The sequence below is a fragment of the Pseudorasbora parva genome, chromosome 2 (assembly GCF_024679245.1).
Source record: "Pseudorasbora parva isolate DD20220531a chromosome 2, ASM2467924v1, whole genome shotgun sequence".
NCBI lineage: Eukaryota > Metazoa > Chordata > Actinopteri > Cypriniformes > Gobionidae > Pseudorasbora > Pseudorasbora parva.
In genome coordinates this window covers 62,510,338-62,524,416 of record NC_090173.1, presented here as the reverse complement: position 1 = coordinate 62,524,416, position 14,079 = coordinate 62,510,338, and the positions used below count along the sequence as shown (strand labels likewise).

Genomic DNA, 14,079 nt, shown 5'->3' with positions numbered 1-14,079 from the left:
GCTGGCCAGGGTCCCGGGAGACATTTTTGAGCAAAAGAATTGCGTTGGCCGGGAATCGAACCCGGGTCAACTGCTTGGAAGGCAGCTATGCTCACCACTATACCACCAACGCAGGCATTTTGCATGTTTGCTGAACGCCACCTTAGGCGGTCAATGCTCCCAACACATTTTCAGCGACTGTGTGCAGAGGAACTGAAACTCTGTCTGTTTGGACTCGCAACTGAAAAAAATGCATTAACCTATGGACTCTACCTACCAATCTCTTCATTGAAAAACAAGCTCTCTAATTCAGTGACATTCCACAATTTATACAGACACTTCATATTTATTTATATAATAGATGTTCTGTTGGCTTCTTTGAAGCGATATGACTCATGAAGCCGTACCTGCAAATGGGAAGGATGTTTGCGGCGAGCAGCAGTTGCGCTGATCGGGTGCGACGCCAGCCTTCTGCAACTCCTCGTTAGTATAGTGGACAGTATCTCCGCCTGTCACGCGGAAGACCGGGGTTCGATTCCCCGACGGGGAGGTCTAGTCCTTTACTGCTGCCCAAAGACCCATTCAAAAGTTATTGCTCCATTTACAAGTGACACAAAGAGCTGGCCAGGGGCCCCGGGAGACAGTTTTGAGCAAAAGAATTGCGTTGGCCGGGAATCGAACCCGGGTCAACTGCTTGGAAGGCAGCTATGCTCACCACTATACCACCAACGCAGGCATTTTGCTTGTTTGCTGAACGCCACCTTAGGCGGTCAATGCTCCCAACACATTTTCAGCGACTGTGTGCAGAGGAACTGAAACTCTGTCTGTTTGGACTCGCAACTGAAAAAAATGCATTAACCTATGGACTCTACCTACCAATCTCTTCATTGAAAAAGAAGCTCTCTAATTCAGTGACATTCCACAATTTATACAGACACTTCATATTTATTTATATAATAGATGTTCTGTTGGCTTCTTTGAAGCGTTATGACTCATGAGGCCGTACCTGCAAATGGGAAGCCTGTTTGCGGCGAGCAGCAGTTGCGCTGATCGGGTGCGACGCCTCCTTCCGCAACTCCTCGTTAGTATAGTGGACAGTATCTCCGCCTGTCACGTGGAAGACCGGGGTTCGATTCCCCGACGGGGAGGTCTAATTCTTTACTGCTGCCCAAAGACCCATTCAAAAGTTATTGCTCCAGCTACAAGTGACACAAAGAGCTGGCCAGGGTCCCGGAAGACATTTTTGAGCAAAAGAATTGCGTTGGCCGGGAATCGAACCCGGGTCAACTGCTTGGAAGGCAGCTATGCTCACCACTATACCACCAACGCAGGCATTTTGCTTGTTTGCTGAACGCCACCTTACCCGGTCAATGCTCCCAACACATTATCAGTGACTGTGTGCAGAGGAACTGAAACTCTGTCTGTTTGGACCAGCAACTGAAAAAAATGCATTAACCTATGGACCTGACCTACCAATCTCTTCATTGAAAAACAAGCTCTCTAATTCAGTGACATTCCTCAATTTATACAGACACTTTATATTTAATTATATTTTACATGTTCTGTTGGCTTCTCTTTGCTTCTGTGAAGCGATATGACTCATGAGGCCGTACCTGCAAATGGGAAGCCTGTTTGCGGCGAGCAGCAGTTGCGCTGATCGGGTGCGACGCCAGCCTTCCGCAACTCCTCGTTAGTATAGTGGACAGTATCTCCGCCTGTCACGCGGAAGACTGGGGTTCGATTCCCCGAAGGGGAGGTCTAATTCTTTACTGCTGCCCAAAGACCCATTCAAAAGTTATTGCTCCAGCTACAAGTGACACAAAGAGTTGGCCAGGGCCCCGGGAGACATTTTTGAGCAAAAGAATTGTGTTGGCCGGGAATCGAACCCGGGTCAACTGCTTGGAAGGCAGCTATGCTCACCACTATACCACCAACGCAGGCATTTTGCTTGTTTGCTGAACGCCACCTTAGGCGGTCAATGCTCCCAACACATTTTCAGCGACTGTGTGCAGAGGAACTGAAACTCTCTCTGTTTGGACTCGCAACTGAAAAAAATGCATTAACCTATGGACTCTACCTACCAATCTCTTCATTGAAAAACAAGCTCTCTAATTCAGTGACATTCCACAATTTATACAGACACTTCATATTTATTTATATAATAGATGTTCTGTTGGCTTCTTTGAAGCGATCTGACTCATGAGGCCGTACCTGCAAATGGGAAGGATGTTTGCGGCGAGCAGCAGTTGCGCTGATCGGGAGCGACGCCAGCCTTCTGCAACTCCTCGTTAGTATAGTGGACAGTATCTCCGCCTGTCACGCGTAAGACCGGGGTTCGATTCCCCGGCGGGGAGGTCTAGTCCTTTACTGCTGCCCAAAGACCCATTCAAAAGTTATTGCTCCAGCTACAAGTGACACAAAGAGCTGGCCAGGGGCCCCGGGAGACAGTTTTGAGCAAAAGAATTGCGTTGGCCGGGAATCGAACCCGGGTCAACTGCTTGGAAGGCAGCTATGCTCACCACTATACCACCAACGCAGGCATTTTGCTTGTTTGCTGAACGCCACCTTAGGCGGTCAATGCTCCCAACACATTTTCAGCGACTGTGTGCAGAGGAACTGAAACTCTGTCTGTTTGGACTCGCAACTGAAAAAAATGCATTAACCTATGGACTCTACCTACCAATCTCTTCATTGAAAAACAAGCTCTCTAATTCAGTGACATTCCACAATTTATACAGACACTTCATATTTATTTATATAATAGATGTTCTGTTGGCTTCTTTGAAGCGATATGACTCATGAAGCCGTACCTGCAAATGGGAAGGATGTTTGTGGCGAGCAGCAGTTGCGCTGATCGGGTGCGACGCCAGCCTTCTGCAACTCCTCGTTAGTATAGTGGACAGTATCTCCGCCTGTCACGCGGAAGACCGGGGTTCGATTCCCCGACGGGGAGGTCTAGTCCTTTACTGCTGCCCAAAGACCCATTCAAAAGTTATTGCTCCATTTACAAGTGACACAAAGAGCTGGCCAGGGGCCCCGGGAGACAGTTTTGAGCAAAAGAATTGCGTTGGCCGGGAATCGAACCCGGGTCAACTGCTTGGAAGGCAGCTATGCTCACCACTATACCACCAACGCAGGCATTTTGCTTGTTTGCTGAACGCCACCTTAGGCGGTCAATGCTCCCAACACATTTTCAGCGACTGTGTGCAGAGGAACTGAAACTCTGTCTGTTTGGACTCGCAACTGAAAAAAATGCATTAACCTATGGACTCTACCTACCAATCTCTTCATTGAAAAAGAAGCTCTCTAATTCAGTGACATTCCACAATTTATACAGACACTTCATATTTATTTATATAATAGATGTTCTGTTGGCTTCTTTGAAGCGTTATGACTCATGAGGCCGTACCTGCAAATGGGAAGCCTGTTTGCGGCGAGCAGCAGTTGCGCTGATCGGGTGCGACGCCTCCTTCCGCAACTCCTCGTTAGTATAGTGGACAGTATCTCCGCCTGTCACGTGGAAGACCGGGGTTCGATTCCCCGACGGGGAGGTCTAATTCTTTACTGCTGCCCAAAGACCCATTCAAAAGTTATTGCTCCAGCTACAAGTGACACAAAGAGCTGGCCAGGGTCCCGGAAGACATTTTTGAGCAAAAGAATTGCGTTGGCCGGGAATCGAACCCGGGTCAACTGCTTGGAAGGCAGCTATGCTCACCACTATACCACCAACGCAGGCATTTTGCTTGTTTGCTGAACGCCACCTTACCCGGTCAATGCTCCCAACACATTATCAGTGACTGTGTGCAGAGGAACTGAAACTCTGTCTGTTTGGACCAGCAACTGAAAAAAATGCATTAACCTATGGACCTGACCTACCAATCTCTTCATTGAAAAACAAGCTCTCTAATTCAGTGACATTCCTCAATTTATACAGACACTTTATATTTAATTATATTTTACATGTTCTGTTGGCTTCTCTTTGCTTCTGTGAAGCGATATGACTCATGAGGCCGTACCTGCAAATGGGAAGCCTGTTTGCGGCGAGCAGCAGTTGCGCTGATCGGGTGCGACGCCAGCCTTCCGCAACTCCTCGTTAGTATAGTGGACAGTATCTCCGCCTGTCACGTGGAAGACCGGGGTTCGATTCCCCGACGGGGAGGTCTAATTCTTTACTGCTGCCCAAAGACCCATTCAAAAGTTATTGCTCCAGCTACAAGTGACACAAAGAGCTGGCCAGGGTCCCGGGAGACATTTTTGAGCAAAAGAATTGCGTTGGCCGGGAATCGAACCCGGGTCAACTGCTTGGAAGGCAGCTATGCTCACCACTATACCACCAACGCAGGCATTTTGCTTGTTTGCTGAATGCCACCTTACGCGGTCAATGCTCCCAACACATTATCAGTGACTGTGTGCAGAGGAACTGAAACTCTGTCTGTTTGGACCAGCAACTGAAAAAAATGCATTAACCTATGGACCTGACCTACCAATCTCTTCATTGAAAAACAAGCTCTCTAATTCAGTGACATTCCTCAATTTATACAGACACTTTATATTTATTTATATAATAGATGTTCTGTTGGCTTCTTTGAAGCGATATGACTCATGAGGCCGTACCTGCAAATGGGAAGGATGTTTGCGGCGAGCAGCAGTTGCGCTGATCGGGTGCGACGCCAGCCTTCTGCAACTCCTCGTTAGTATAGTGGACAGTATCTCCGCCTGTCACGCGGAAGACCGGGGTTCGATTCCCCGACGGGGAGGTCTAGTACTTTACTGCTGCCCAAAGACCCATTCAAAAGTTATTGCTCCATTTACAAGTGACACAAAGAGCTGGCCAGGGGCCCCGGGCGACAGTTTTGAGCAAAAGAATTGCGTTGGCCGGGAATCGAACCCGGGTCAACTGCTTGGAAGGCAGCTATGCTCACCACTATACCACCAACGCAGGGATTTTGCTTGTTTGCTGAACGCCACCTTAGGCGGTCAATGCTCCCAACACATTTTCAGCGACTGTGTGCAGAGGAACTGAAACTCTGTCTGTTTGGACCAGCAACTGAAAAAAATGCATTAACCTATGGACCTGACCTACAAATCTCTTCATTGAAAAACAAGCTCTCTAATTCAGTGACATTCCTCAATTTATACAGACACTTTATATTTAATTATATATTACATGTTCTGTTGGCTTCTCTTTGCTTCTGTGAAGCGATATGACTCATGAGGCCGTACCTGCAAATGGGAAGCCTGTTTGCGGCGAGCAGCAGTTGCGCTGATCGGGTGCGACGCCAGCCTTCCGCAACTCCTCGTTAGTATAGTGGACAGTATCTCCGCCTGCCACGCGGAAGACCGGGGTTCGATTTCCCGACGGGGAGGTCTAATTCTTTACTGCTGCCCAAAGACCCATTCAAAAGTTATTGCTCCAGCTACAAGTGAACATCCAGCTACAAGTTACACAAAGAGTTGGCCAGGGCCCCGGGAGACATTTTTGAGCAAAAGAATTGCGTTGGCCGAGAATCGAACCCGGGTCAACTGCTTGGAAGGCAGCTATGCTCACCACTATACCACCAACGCAGGCATTTTGCTTGTTTTCTGAACGCCACCTTAGGCGGTCAATGCTCCCAACACATTTTCAGCGACTGTGTGCAGAGGAACTGAAACTCTGTCTGTTTGGACTCGCAACTGAAAAAAATGCATTAACCTATGGACTCTACCTACCAATCTCTTCATTGAAAAACAAGCTCTCTAATTCAGTGACATTCCACAATTTATACAGACACTTCATATTTATTTATATAATAGATGTTCTGTTGGCTTCTTTGAAGCGATATGACTCATGAGGCCGTACCTGCAAATGGGAAGCCTGTTTGCGACGAGCAGCAGTTGCGCTGATCGGGTGCGACGTCTCCTTCCGCAACTCCTCGTTAGTATAGTGGACAGTATCTCCGCCTGTCACGCGGAAGACCGGGGTTCGATTCCCCGACGGGGAGGTCTAATTCTTTACTGCTGCCCAAAGACCCATTCAAAAGTTATTGCTCCAGCTACAAGTGACACAAAGAGCTGGCCAGGGTCCCGGGAGACATTTTTGAGCAAAAGAATTGCGTTGGCCGGGAATCGAACCCGGGTCAACTGCTTGGAAGGCAGCTATGCTCACCACTATACCACCAACGCAGGCATTTTGCTTGTTTGCTGAACGCCACCTTACGCGGTCAATGCTCCCAACACATTATCAGTGACTGTGTGCAGAGGAACTGAAACTCTGTCTGTTTGGACCAGCAACTGAAAAAAATGCATTAACCTATGGACCTGACCTACCAATCTCTTCATTGAAAAACAAGCTCCCTAATTCAGTGACATTCCTCAATTTATACAGACACTTTATATTTATTTATATAATAGATGTTCTGTTGGCTTCTTTGAAGCGATATGACTCATGAGGCCGTACCTGCAAATGGGAAGGATGTTTGCGGCGAGCAGCAGTTGCGCTGATCGGGTGCGACGCCAGGCTTCTGCAACTCCTCGTTAGTATAGTGGACAGTATCTCCGCCTGTCACGCGGAAGACCGGGGTTCGATTCCCCGACGGGGAGGTCTAGTCCTTTACTGCTGCCCAAAGACCCATTCAAAAGTTATTGCTCCATTTACAAGTGACACAAAGAGCTTGCCAGGGGCCCCGGGCGACAGTTTTGAGCAAAAGAATTGCGTTGGTCGGGAATCAAACCCGGGTCAACTGCTTGGAAGGCAGCTATGCTCACCACTATACCACCAACGCAGGCATTTTGCTTGTTTGCTGAACGCCACCTTAGGCGGTCAATGCTCCCAACACATTTTCAGCGACTGTGTGCAGAGGAACTGAAACTCTGTCTGTTTGGACTCGCAACTGAAAAAAATGCATTAACCTATGGACTCTACCTACCAATCTCTTCATTGAAAAACAAGCTCTCTAATTCAGTGACATTCCACAATTTATACAGACACTTCATATTTATTTATATAATAGATGTTCTGTTGGCTTCTTTGAAGCGATATGACTCATGAGGCCGTACCTGCAAATGGGAAGCCTGTTTGCGACGAGCAGCAGTTGCGCTGATCGGGTGCGACGCCTCCTTCCGCAACTCCTCGTTAGTATAGTGGACAGTATCTCCGCCTGTCACGCGGAAGACCGGGGTTCGATTCCCTGACGGGGAGGTCTAGTCCTTTACTGCTGCCCAAAGACCCATTCAAAGGTTATTGCTCCATTTACAAGTGACACAAAGAGCTGGCCAGGGGCCCCGGGCGACAGTTTTGAGCAAAAGAATTGCGTTGGCCGGGAATCGAACCCGGGTCAACTGCTTGGAAGGCAGCTATGCTCACCACTATACCACCAACGCAGGCATTTTGCTTGTTTGCTGAACGCCACCTTACGCGGTCAATGCTCCCAACACATTATCAGTGACTGTGTGCAGAGGAACTGAAACTCTGTCTGTTTGGACCAGCAACTGAAAAAAATGCATTAACCTATGGACCTGACCTACAAATCTCTTCATTGAAAAACAAGCTCTCTAATTCAGTGACATTCCTCAATTTATACAGACACTTTATATTTAATTATATATTACATGTTCTGTTGGCTTCTCTTTGCTTCTGTGAAGCGATATGACTCATGAGGCCGTACCTGCAAATGGGAAGCCTGTTTGCGGCGAGCAGCAGTTGCGCTGATCGGGTGCGACGCCAGCCTTCCGCAACTCCTCGTTAGTATAGTGGACAGTATCTCCGCCTGTCACGCGGAAGACCGGGGTTCGATTCCCCGACGGGGAGGTCTAATTCTTTACTGCTGCCCAAAGACCCATTCAAAAGTTATTGCTCCATTTACAAGTGACACAAAGAGCTGGCCAGGGGCCCCGGGCGACAGTTTTGAGCAAAAGAATTGCGTTGGCCAGGAATCGAACCCGGGTCAACTGCTTGGAAGGCAGCTATGCTCACCACTATACCACCATCGCAGGCATTTTGCTTGTTTGCTGAACGCCACCTTAGGCGGTCAATGCTCCCAAAACATTTTCAGCGACTGTGTGCAGAGGAACTGAAACTCTGTCTGTTTGGACTCGCAACTGAAAAAAATGCATTAACCTATGGACTCTACCTACCAATCTCTTCATTGAAAAATAAGCTCTCTAATTCAGTGACATTCCACAATTTATACAGACACTTCATATTTATTTATATAATAGATGTTCTGTTGGCTTCTTTGAAGCGATATGACTCATGAGGCCGTACCTGCAAATAGGAAGGATGTTTGCGGCGAGCAGCAGTTCCGCTGATCGGGTGCGACGCCAGCCTTCTGCAACTCCTCGTTAGTATAGTGGACAGTATCTCCGCCTGTCACGCGTTAGACCGGGGTTCGATTCCCCGACGGGGAGGTCTAGTCCTTTACTGCTGCCCAAAGACCCATTCAAAAGTTATTGCTCCATTTACAAGTGACACAAAGAGCTGGCCAGGGGCCCCGGGCGACAGTTTTGAGCAAAAAAATTGCGTTGGCCGGGAATCGAACCCGGGTCAACTGCTTGGAAGGCAGCTATGCTCACCACTATACAACCAACGAAGACATTTTGCTTGTTTGCTGAACGCCACCTTACGCGGTCAATGCTCCCAACACATTATCAGTGACTGTGTGCAGAGGAACTGAAACTCTGTCTGTTTGGACCAGCAACTGAAAAAAATGCATTAACCTATGGACCTGACCTACAAATCTCTTCATTGAAAAACAAGCTCTCTAATTCAGTGACATTCCTCAATTTATACAGACACTTTATATTTAATTATATATTACATGTTCTGTTGGCTTCTCTTTGCTTCTGTGAAGCGATATGACTCATGAGGCCGTACCTGCAAATGGGAAGCCTGTTTGCGGCGAGCAGCAGTTGCGCTGATCGGGTGCGACGCCAGCCTTCCGCAACTCCTCGTTAGTATAGTGGACAGTATCTCCGCCTGTCACGCGGAAGACCGGGGTTCGATTCCCCGACGGGGAGGTCTAATTCTTTACTGCTGCCCAAAGACCCATTCAAAAGTTATTGCTCCATTTACAAGTGACACAAAGAGCTGGACAGGGGCCCCGGGCGACAGTTTTGAGCAAAAGAATTGCGTTGGCCAGGAATCGAACCCGGGTCAACTGCTTGGAAGGCAGCTATGCTCACCACTATACCACCATCACAGGCATTTTGCTTGTTTGCTGAACGCCACCTTAGGCGGTCAATGCTCCCAAAACATTTTCAGCGACTGTGTGCAGAGGAACTGAAACTCTGTCTGTTTGGACTCGCAACTGAAAAAAATGCATTAACCTATGGACTCTACCTACCAATCTCTTCATTGAAAAACAAGCTCTCTAATTCAGTGACATTCCACAATTTATACAGACACTTCATATTTATTTATATAATAGATGTTCTGTTGGCTTCTTTGAAGCGATATGACTCATGAGGCCGTACCTGCAAATAGGAAGGATGTTTGCGGCGAGCAGCAGTTGCGCTGATCGGGTGCGACGCCAGCCTTCTGCAACTCCTCGTTAGTATAGTGGACAGTATCTCCGCCTGTCACGCGTTAGACCGGGGTTCGATTCCCCGACGGGGAGGTCTAGTCCTTTACTGCTGCCCAAAGACCCATTCAAAAGTTATTGCTCCATTTACAAGTGACACAAAGAGCTGGCCAGGGGCCCCGGGCGACAGTTTTGAGCAAAAAAATTGCGTTGGCCGGGAATCGAACCCGGGTCAACTGCTTGGAAGGCAGCTATGCTCACCACTATACCACCAACGAAGACATTTTGCTTGTTTGCTGAACGCCACCTTACGCGGTCAATGCTCCCAACACATTATCAGTGACTGTGTGCAGAGGAACTGAAACTCTGTCTGTTTGGACCAGCAACTGAAAAAAATGCATTTTTGGATTTATGCATTTATGGACCTGACCTACCAATCTCTTCATTGAAAAACAAGCTCTCTAATTCAGTGACATTCCTCAATTTATACAGACACTTTATATTTAATTATATTTTACATGTTCTGTTGGCTTCTCTTTGCTTCTGTGAAGCGATATGACTCATGAGGCCGTACCTGCAAATGGGAAGCCTGTTTGCGGCGAGCAGCAGTTGCGCTGATCGGGTGCGACGCCAGCCTACCGCAACTCCTCGTCAGTATAGAGGACAGTATCTCCGCCTGTCACGCGGAAGACCGGGGTTCGATTCCCCGACGGGGAGGTCTAATTCTTTACTGCTGCCCAAAGACCCATTCAAAAGTTATTGCTCCAGCTACAAGTGACACAAAGAGTTGGCCAGGGCCCCGGGAGACATTTTTGAGCAAAAGAATTGCGTTGGCCGGGAATCAAACCCGGGTCAACTGCTTGGAAGGCAGCTATGCTCACCACTATACCACCAACGCAGGCATTTTGCTTGTTTGCTGAACGCCACCTTAGGCGGTCAATGCTCCCAACACATTTTCAGCGACTGTGTGCAGAGGAACTGAAACTCTGTCTGTTTGGACTCGCAACTGAAAAAAATGCATTAACCTATGGACTCTACCTACCAATCTCTTCATTGAAAAACAAGCTCTCAAATTCAGTGACATTCCACAATTTATACAGACACTTCATATTTATTTATATAATAGATGTTCTGTTGGCTTCTTTGAAGCGATATGACTCATGAGGCCGTACCTGCAAATGGGAAGGATGTTTGCAGCGAGCAGCAGTTGCGCTGATCGGGTGCGACGCCAGCCTTCTGCAACTCCTCGTTAGTATAGTGGACAGTATCTCCGCCTGTCACGCGGAAGACCGGGGTTCGATTCCCCGACGGGGAGGTCTAGTCCTTTACTGCTGCCCAAAGACCCATTCAAAAGTTATTGCTCCATTTACAAGTGACACAAAGAGCTGGCCAGGGGCCCCGGGCGACAGTTTTGAGCAAAAGAATTGCGTTGGCCGGGAATCGAACCCGGGTCAACTGCTTGGAAGGCAGCTATGCTCACCACTATACCACCAACGAAGACATTTTGCTTGTTTGCTGAACGCCACCTTACGCGGTCAATGCTCCCAACACATTATCAGTGACTGTGTGCAGAGGAACTGAAACTCTGTCTGTTTGGACTCGCAACTGAAAAAAATGCATTAACCTATGGACTCTACCTACCAATCTCTTCATTGAAAAACAAGCTCTCTAATTCAGTGACATTCCACAATTTATACAGACACTTCATATTTATTTATATAATAGATGTTCTGTTGGCTTCTTTGAAGCGATATGACTCATGAGGCCGTACCTGCAAATGGGAAGCCTGTTTGCGGCGAGCAGCAGTTGCGCTGATCGGGTGCGAGGCCAGCCTTCTGCAACTCCTCGTTAGTATAGTGGACAGTATCTCTGCCTGTCACGCGGAAGACCGGGGTTCGATTCCCCGACGGGGAGGTCTAGTCCTTTACTGCTGCCCAAAGACCCATTCAAAAGTTATTGCTCCATTTACAAGTGACACAAAGAGCTGGCCAGGGGCCCCGGGCGACAGTTTTGAGCAAAAGAATTGCGTTGGTCGGGAATCGAACCCGGGTCAACTTCTTGGAAGGCAGCTATGCTCACCACTGTACCACCAACGCAGGCATTTTGTTGTTTGCTCAACGCCACCTTACGCGGTCAATGCTCCCAACACATTATCAGTGACTGTGTGCAGAGGAACTGAAACTCTGTCTGTTTGGACTCGCAACTGAAAAAAATGCATTAACCTATGGACTCTACCTACCAATCTCTTCATTGAAAAACAAGCTCTCTAATTCAGTGACATTCCTCAATTTATACAGACACTTTATATTTAATTATATATTACATGTTCTGTTGGCTTCTCTTTGCTTCTGTGAAGCGATATGACTCATGAGGCCGTACCTGCAAATGGGAAGCCTGTTTGCGGCGAGCAGCAGTTGCGCTGATCGGGTGCGACGCCAGCCTTCCGTAACTCCTCGTTAGTATAGTGGACAGTATCTCCGCCTGTCACGCGGAAGACCGGGGTTCGATTCCCCGACGGGGAGGTCTAATTCTTTACTGCTGCCCAAAGACCCATTCAAAAGTTATTGCTCCAGCTACAAGTGACACAAAGAGTTGGCCAGGGCCCCGGGAGACAGTTTTGAGCAAAAGAATTGCGTTGGCCGGGAATCGAACCCGGGTCAACTGCTTGGAAGGCAGCTATGCTCACCACTATACCACCAACGCAGGCATTTTGCTTGTTTGCTGAACGCCACCTTAGGCGGTCAATGCTCCCAACACATTTTCAGCGACTGTGTGCAGAGGAACTGAAACTCTGTCTGTTTGGACTCGCAACTGAAATAAATGCATTAACCTATGGACTCTACCTACCAATCTCTTCATTGAAAAACAAGCTCTCTAATTCAGTGACATTCCACAATTTATACAGACACTTCATATTTATTTATATAATAGATGTTCTGTTGGCTTCTTTGAAGCGATATGACTCATGAGGCCGTACCTGCAAATGGGAAGGATGTTTGCGGCGAGCAGCAGTTGCGCTGATCGGGTGCGACGCCAGCCTTCTGCAACTCCTCGTTAGTATAGTGGACAGTATCTCCGCCTGTCACGCGGAAGACCGGGGTTCGATTCCCCGACGGGGAGGTCTAGTCCTTTACTGCTGCCCAAAGACCCATTCAAAAGTTATTGCTCCATTTACAAGTGACACAAAGAGCTGGCCAGGGGCCCCGGGCGACAGTTTTGAGCAAAAGAATTGCGTTGGTCGGAATCGAACCCGGGTCAACTGCTTGGAAGGCAGCTATGCTCACCACTATACCACCATCGCAGGCATTTTGCTTGTTTGCTGAACGCCACCTTAGGCGGTCAATGCTCCCAAAACATTTTCAGCGACTGTGTGCAGAGGAACTGAAACTCTGTCTGTTTGGACTCGCAACTGAAAAAAATGCATTAACCTATGGACTCTACCTACCAATCTCTTCATTGAAAAACAAGCTCTCTAATTCAGTGACATTCCACAATTTATACAGACACTTCATATTTATTTATATAATAGATGTTCTGTTGGCTTCTTTGAAGCGATATGACTCATGAGGCCGTACCTGCAAATGGGAAGGATGTTTGCGGCGAGCAGCAGTTGCGCTGATCGGGTGCGACGCCAGCCTTCTGCAACTCCTCGTTAGTATAGTGGACAGTATCTCCGCCTGTCACGCGGAAGACCGGGGTTCGATTCCCCGACGGGGAGGTCTAGTACTTTACTGCTGCCCAAAGACCCATTCAAAAGTTATTGCTCCAGCTACAAGTGACACAAAGAGCTGGCCAGGGTCCCGGGAGACATTTTTGAGCAAAAGAATTGCGTTGGCCGGGAATCGAACCCGGGTCAACTGCTTGGAAGGCAGCTATGCTCACCACTATACCACCAACGCAGGCATTTTGCTTGTTTGCTGAATGCCACCTTACGCGGTCAATGCTCCCAACACATTATCAGTGACTGTGTGCAGAGGAACTGAAACTCTGTCTGTTTGGACCAGCAACTGAAAAAAATGCATTAACCTATGGACCTGACCTACCAATCTCTTCATTGAAAAACAAGCTCTCTAATTCAGTGACATTCCTCAATTTATACAGACACTTTATATTTATTTATATAATAGATGTTCTGTTGGCTTCTTTGAAGCGATATGACTCATGAGGCCGTACCTGCAAATGGGAAGGATGTTTGCGGCGAGCAGCAGTTGCGCTGATCGGGTGCGACGCCAGCCTTCTGCAACTCCTCGTTAGTATAGTGGACAGTATCTCCGCCTGTCACGCGGAAGACCGGGGTTCGATTCCCCGACGGGGAGGTCTAGTACTTTACTGCTGCCCAAAGACCCATTCAAAAGTTATTGCTCCATTTACAAGTGACACAAAGAGCTGGCCAGGGGCCCCGGGCGACAGTTTTGAGCAAAAGAATTGCGTTGGCCGGGAATCGAACCCGGGTCAACTGCTTGGAAGGCAGCTATGCTCACCACTATACCACCAACGCAGGGATTTTGCTTGTTTGCTGAACGCCACCTTAGGCGGTCAATGCTCCCAACACATTTTCAGCGACTGTGTGCAGAGGAACTGAAACTCTGTCTGTTTGGACCAG

At 48.1% G+C, this 14,079-nt stretch overlaps 25 non-coding genes across 25 annotated transcripts; 12 read left to right on the top strand and 13 right to left on the bottom strand.

The window, feature by feature from the left end:
• Positions 1 to 40: 40 nt before the first annotated feature.
• On the bottom strand, positions 41 to 112 carry trnag-ucc (transfer RNA glycine (anticodon UCC)). Its single transcript has one exon. It is a non-coding gene; the product is annotated as a tRNA-Gly (tRNA).
• Positions 113 to 457: 345 nt separating this feature from the next.
• On the top strand, positions 458 to 529 carry trnad-guc (transfer RNA aspartic acid (anticodon GUC)). Its single transcript has one exon. It is a non-coding gene; the product is annotated as a tRNA-Asp (tRNA).
• A 110-nt stretch (positions 530 to 639) lies between these two features.
• On the bottom strand, positions 640 to 711 carry trnag-ucc (transfer RNA glycine (anticodon UCC)). Its single transcript has one exon. It is a non-coding gene; the product is annotated as a tRNA-Gly (tRNA).
• Positions 712 to 1,236: 525 nt separating this feature from the next.
• Positions 1,237 to 1,308, bottom strand: trnag-ucc (transfer RNA glycine (anticodon UCC)). The gene has a single exon. It is a non-coding gene; the product is annotated as a tRNA-Gly (tRNA).
• Positions 1,309 to 2,443: 1,135 nt separating this feature from the next.
• trnag-ucc (transfer RNA glycine (anticodon UCC)) lies at positions 2,444 to 2,515 on the bottom strand. Its single transcript has one exon. It is a non-coding gene; the product is annotated as a tRNA-Gly (tRNA).
• Positions 2,516 to 2,860: 345 nt separating this feature from the next.
• On the top strand, positions 2,861 to 2,932 carry trnad-guc (transfer RNA aspartic acid (anticodon GUC)). The gene has a single exon. It is a non-coding gene; the product is annotated as a tRNA-Asp (tRNA).
• A 110-nt stretch (positions 2,933 to 3,042) lies between these two features.
• Positions 3,043 to 3,114, bottom strand: trnag-ucc (transfer RNA glycine (anticodon UCC)). The gene has a single exon. It is a non-coding gene; the product is annotated as a tRNA-Gly (tRNA).
• Positions 3,115 to 3,639: 525 nt separating this feature from the next.
• On the bottom strand, positions 3,640 to 3,711 carry trnag-ucc (transfer RNA glycine (anticodon UCC)). Its single transcript has one exon. It is a non-coding gene; the product is annotated as a tRNA-Gly (tRNA).
• Positions 3,712 to 4,247: 536 nt separating this feature from the next.
• trnag-ucc (transfer RNA glycine (anticodon UCC)) lies at positions 4,248 to 4,319 on the bottom strand. The gene has a single exon. It is a non-coding gene; the product is annotated as a tRNA-Gly (tRNA).
• Positions 4,320 to 4,664: 345 nt separating this feature from the next.
• On the top strand, positions 4,665 to 4,736 carry trnad-guc (transfer RNA aspartic acid (anticodon GUC)). The gene has a single exon. It is a non-coding gene; the product is annotated as a tRNA-Asp (tRNA).
• Positions 4,737 to 4,846: 110 nt separating this feature from the next.
• Positions 4,847 to 4,918, bottom strand: trnag-ucc (transfer RNA glycine (anticodon UCC)). The gene has a single exon. It is a non-coding gene; the product is annotated as a tRNA-Gly (tRNA).
• Positions 4,919 to 5,888: 970 nt separating this feature from the next.
• trnad-guc (transfer RNA aspartic acid (anticodon GUC)) lies at positions 5,889 to 5,960 on the top strand. The gene has a single exon. It is a non-coding gene; the product is annotated as a tRNA-Asp (tRNA).
• A 109-nt stretch (positions 5,961 to 6,069) lies between these two features.
• trnag-ucc (transfer RNA glycine (anticodon UCC)) lies at positions 6,070 to 6,141 on the bottom strand. The gene has a single exon. It is a non-coding gene; the product is annotated as a tRNA-Gly (tRNA).
• Positions 6,142 to 6,486: 345 nt separating this feature from the next.
• Positions 6,487 to 6,558, top strand: trnad-guc (transfer RNA aspartic acid (anticodon GUC)). The gene has a single exon. It is a non-coding gene; the product is annotated as a tRNA-Asp (tRNA).
• A 708-nt stretch (positions 6,559 to 7,266) lies between these two features.
• On the bottom strand, positions 7,267 to 7,338 carry trnag-ucc (transfer RNA glycine (anticodon UCC)). The gene has a single exon. It is a non-coding gene; the product is annotated as a tRNA-Gly (tRNA).
• Positions 7,339 to 7,693: 355 nt separating this feature from the next.
• trnad-guc (transfer RNA aspartic acid (anticodon GUC)) lies at positions 7,694 to 7,765 on the top strand. The gene has a single exon. It is a non-coding gene; the product is annotated as a tRNA-Asp (tRNA).
• A 1,136-nt stretch (positions 7,766 to 8,901) lies between these two features.
• trnad-guc (transfer RNA aspartic acid (anticodon GUC)) lies at positions 8,902 to 8,973 on the top strand. The gene has a single exon. It is a non-coding gene; the product is annotated as a tRNA-Asp (tRNA).
• Positions 8,974 to 10,719: 1,746 nt separating this feature from the next.
• Positions 10,720 to 10,791, top strand: trnad-guc (transfer RNA aspartic acid (anticodon GUC)). The gene has a single exon. It is a non-coding gene; the product is annotated as a tRNA-Asp (tRNA).
• Positions 10,792 to 11,926: 1,135 nt separating this feature from the next.
• Positions 11,927 to 11,998, top strand: trnad-guc (transfer RNA aspartic acid (anticodon GUC)). Its single transcript has one exon. It is a non-coding gene; the product is annotated as a tRNA-Asp (tRNA).
• A 109-nt stretch (positions 11,999 to 12,107) lies between these two features.
• trnag-ucc (transfer RNA glycine (anticodon UCC)) lies at positions 12,108 to 12,179 on the bottom strand. Its single transcript has one exon. It is a non-coding gene; the product is annotated as a tRNA-Gly (tRNA).
• Positions 12,180 to 12,524: 345 nt separating this feature from the next.
• trnad-guc (transfer RNA aspartic acid (anticodon GUC)) lies at positions 12,525 to 12,596 on the top strand. Its single transcript has one exon. It is a non-coding gene; the product is annotated as a tRNA-Asp (tRNA).
• Positions 12,597 to 13,122: 526 nt separating this feature from the next.
• Positions 13,123 to 13,194, top strand: trnad-guc (transfer RNA aspartic acid (anticodon GUC)). Its single transcript has one exon. It is a non-coding gene; the product is annotated as a tRNA-Asp (tRNA).
• A 109-nt stretch (positions 13,195 to 13,303) lies between these two features.
• On the bottom strand, positions 13,304 to 13,375 carry trnag-ucc (transfer RNA glycine (anticodon UCC)). The gene has a single exon. It is a non-coding gene; the product is annotated as a tRNA-Gly (tRNA).
• A 345-nt stretch (positions 13,376 to 13,720) lies between these two features.
• On the top strand, positions 13,721 to 13,792 carry trnad-guc (transfer RNA aspartic acid (anticodon GUC)). The gene has a single exon. It is a non-coding gene; the product is annotated as a tRNA-Asp (tRNA).
• A 110-nt stretch (positions 13,793 to 13,902) lies between these two features.
• On the bottom strand, positions 13,903 to 13,974 carry trnag-ucc (transfer RNA glycine (anticodon UCC)). The gene has a single exon. It is a non-coding gene; the product is annotated as a tRNA-Gly (tRNA).
• Between the last annotated feature and the right edge of the window lie 105 nt (positions 13,975 to 14,079).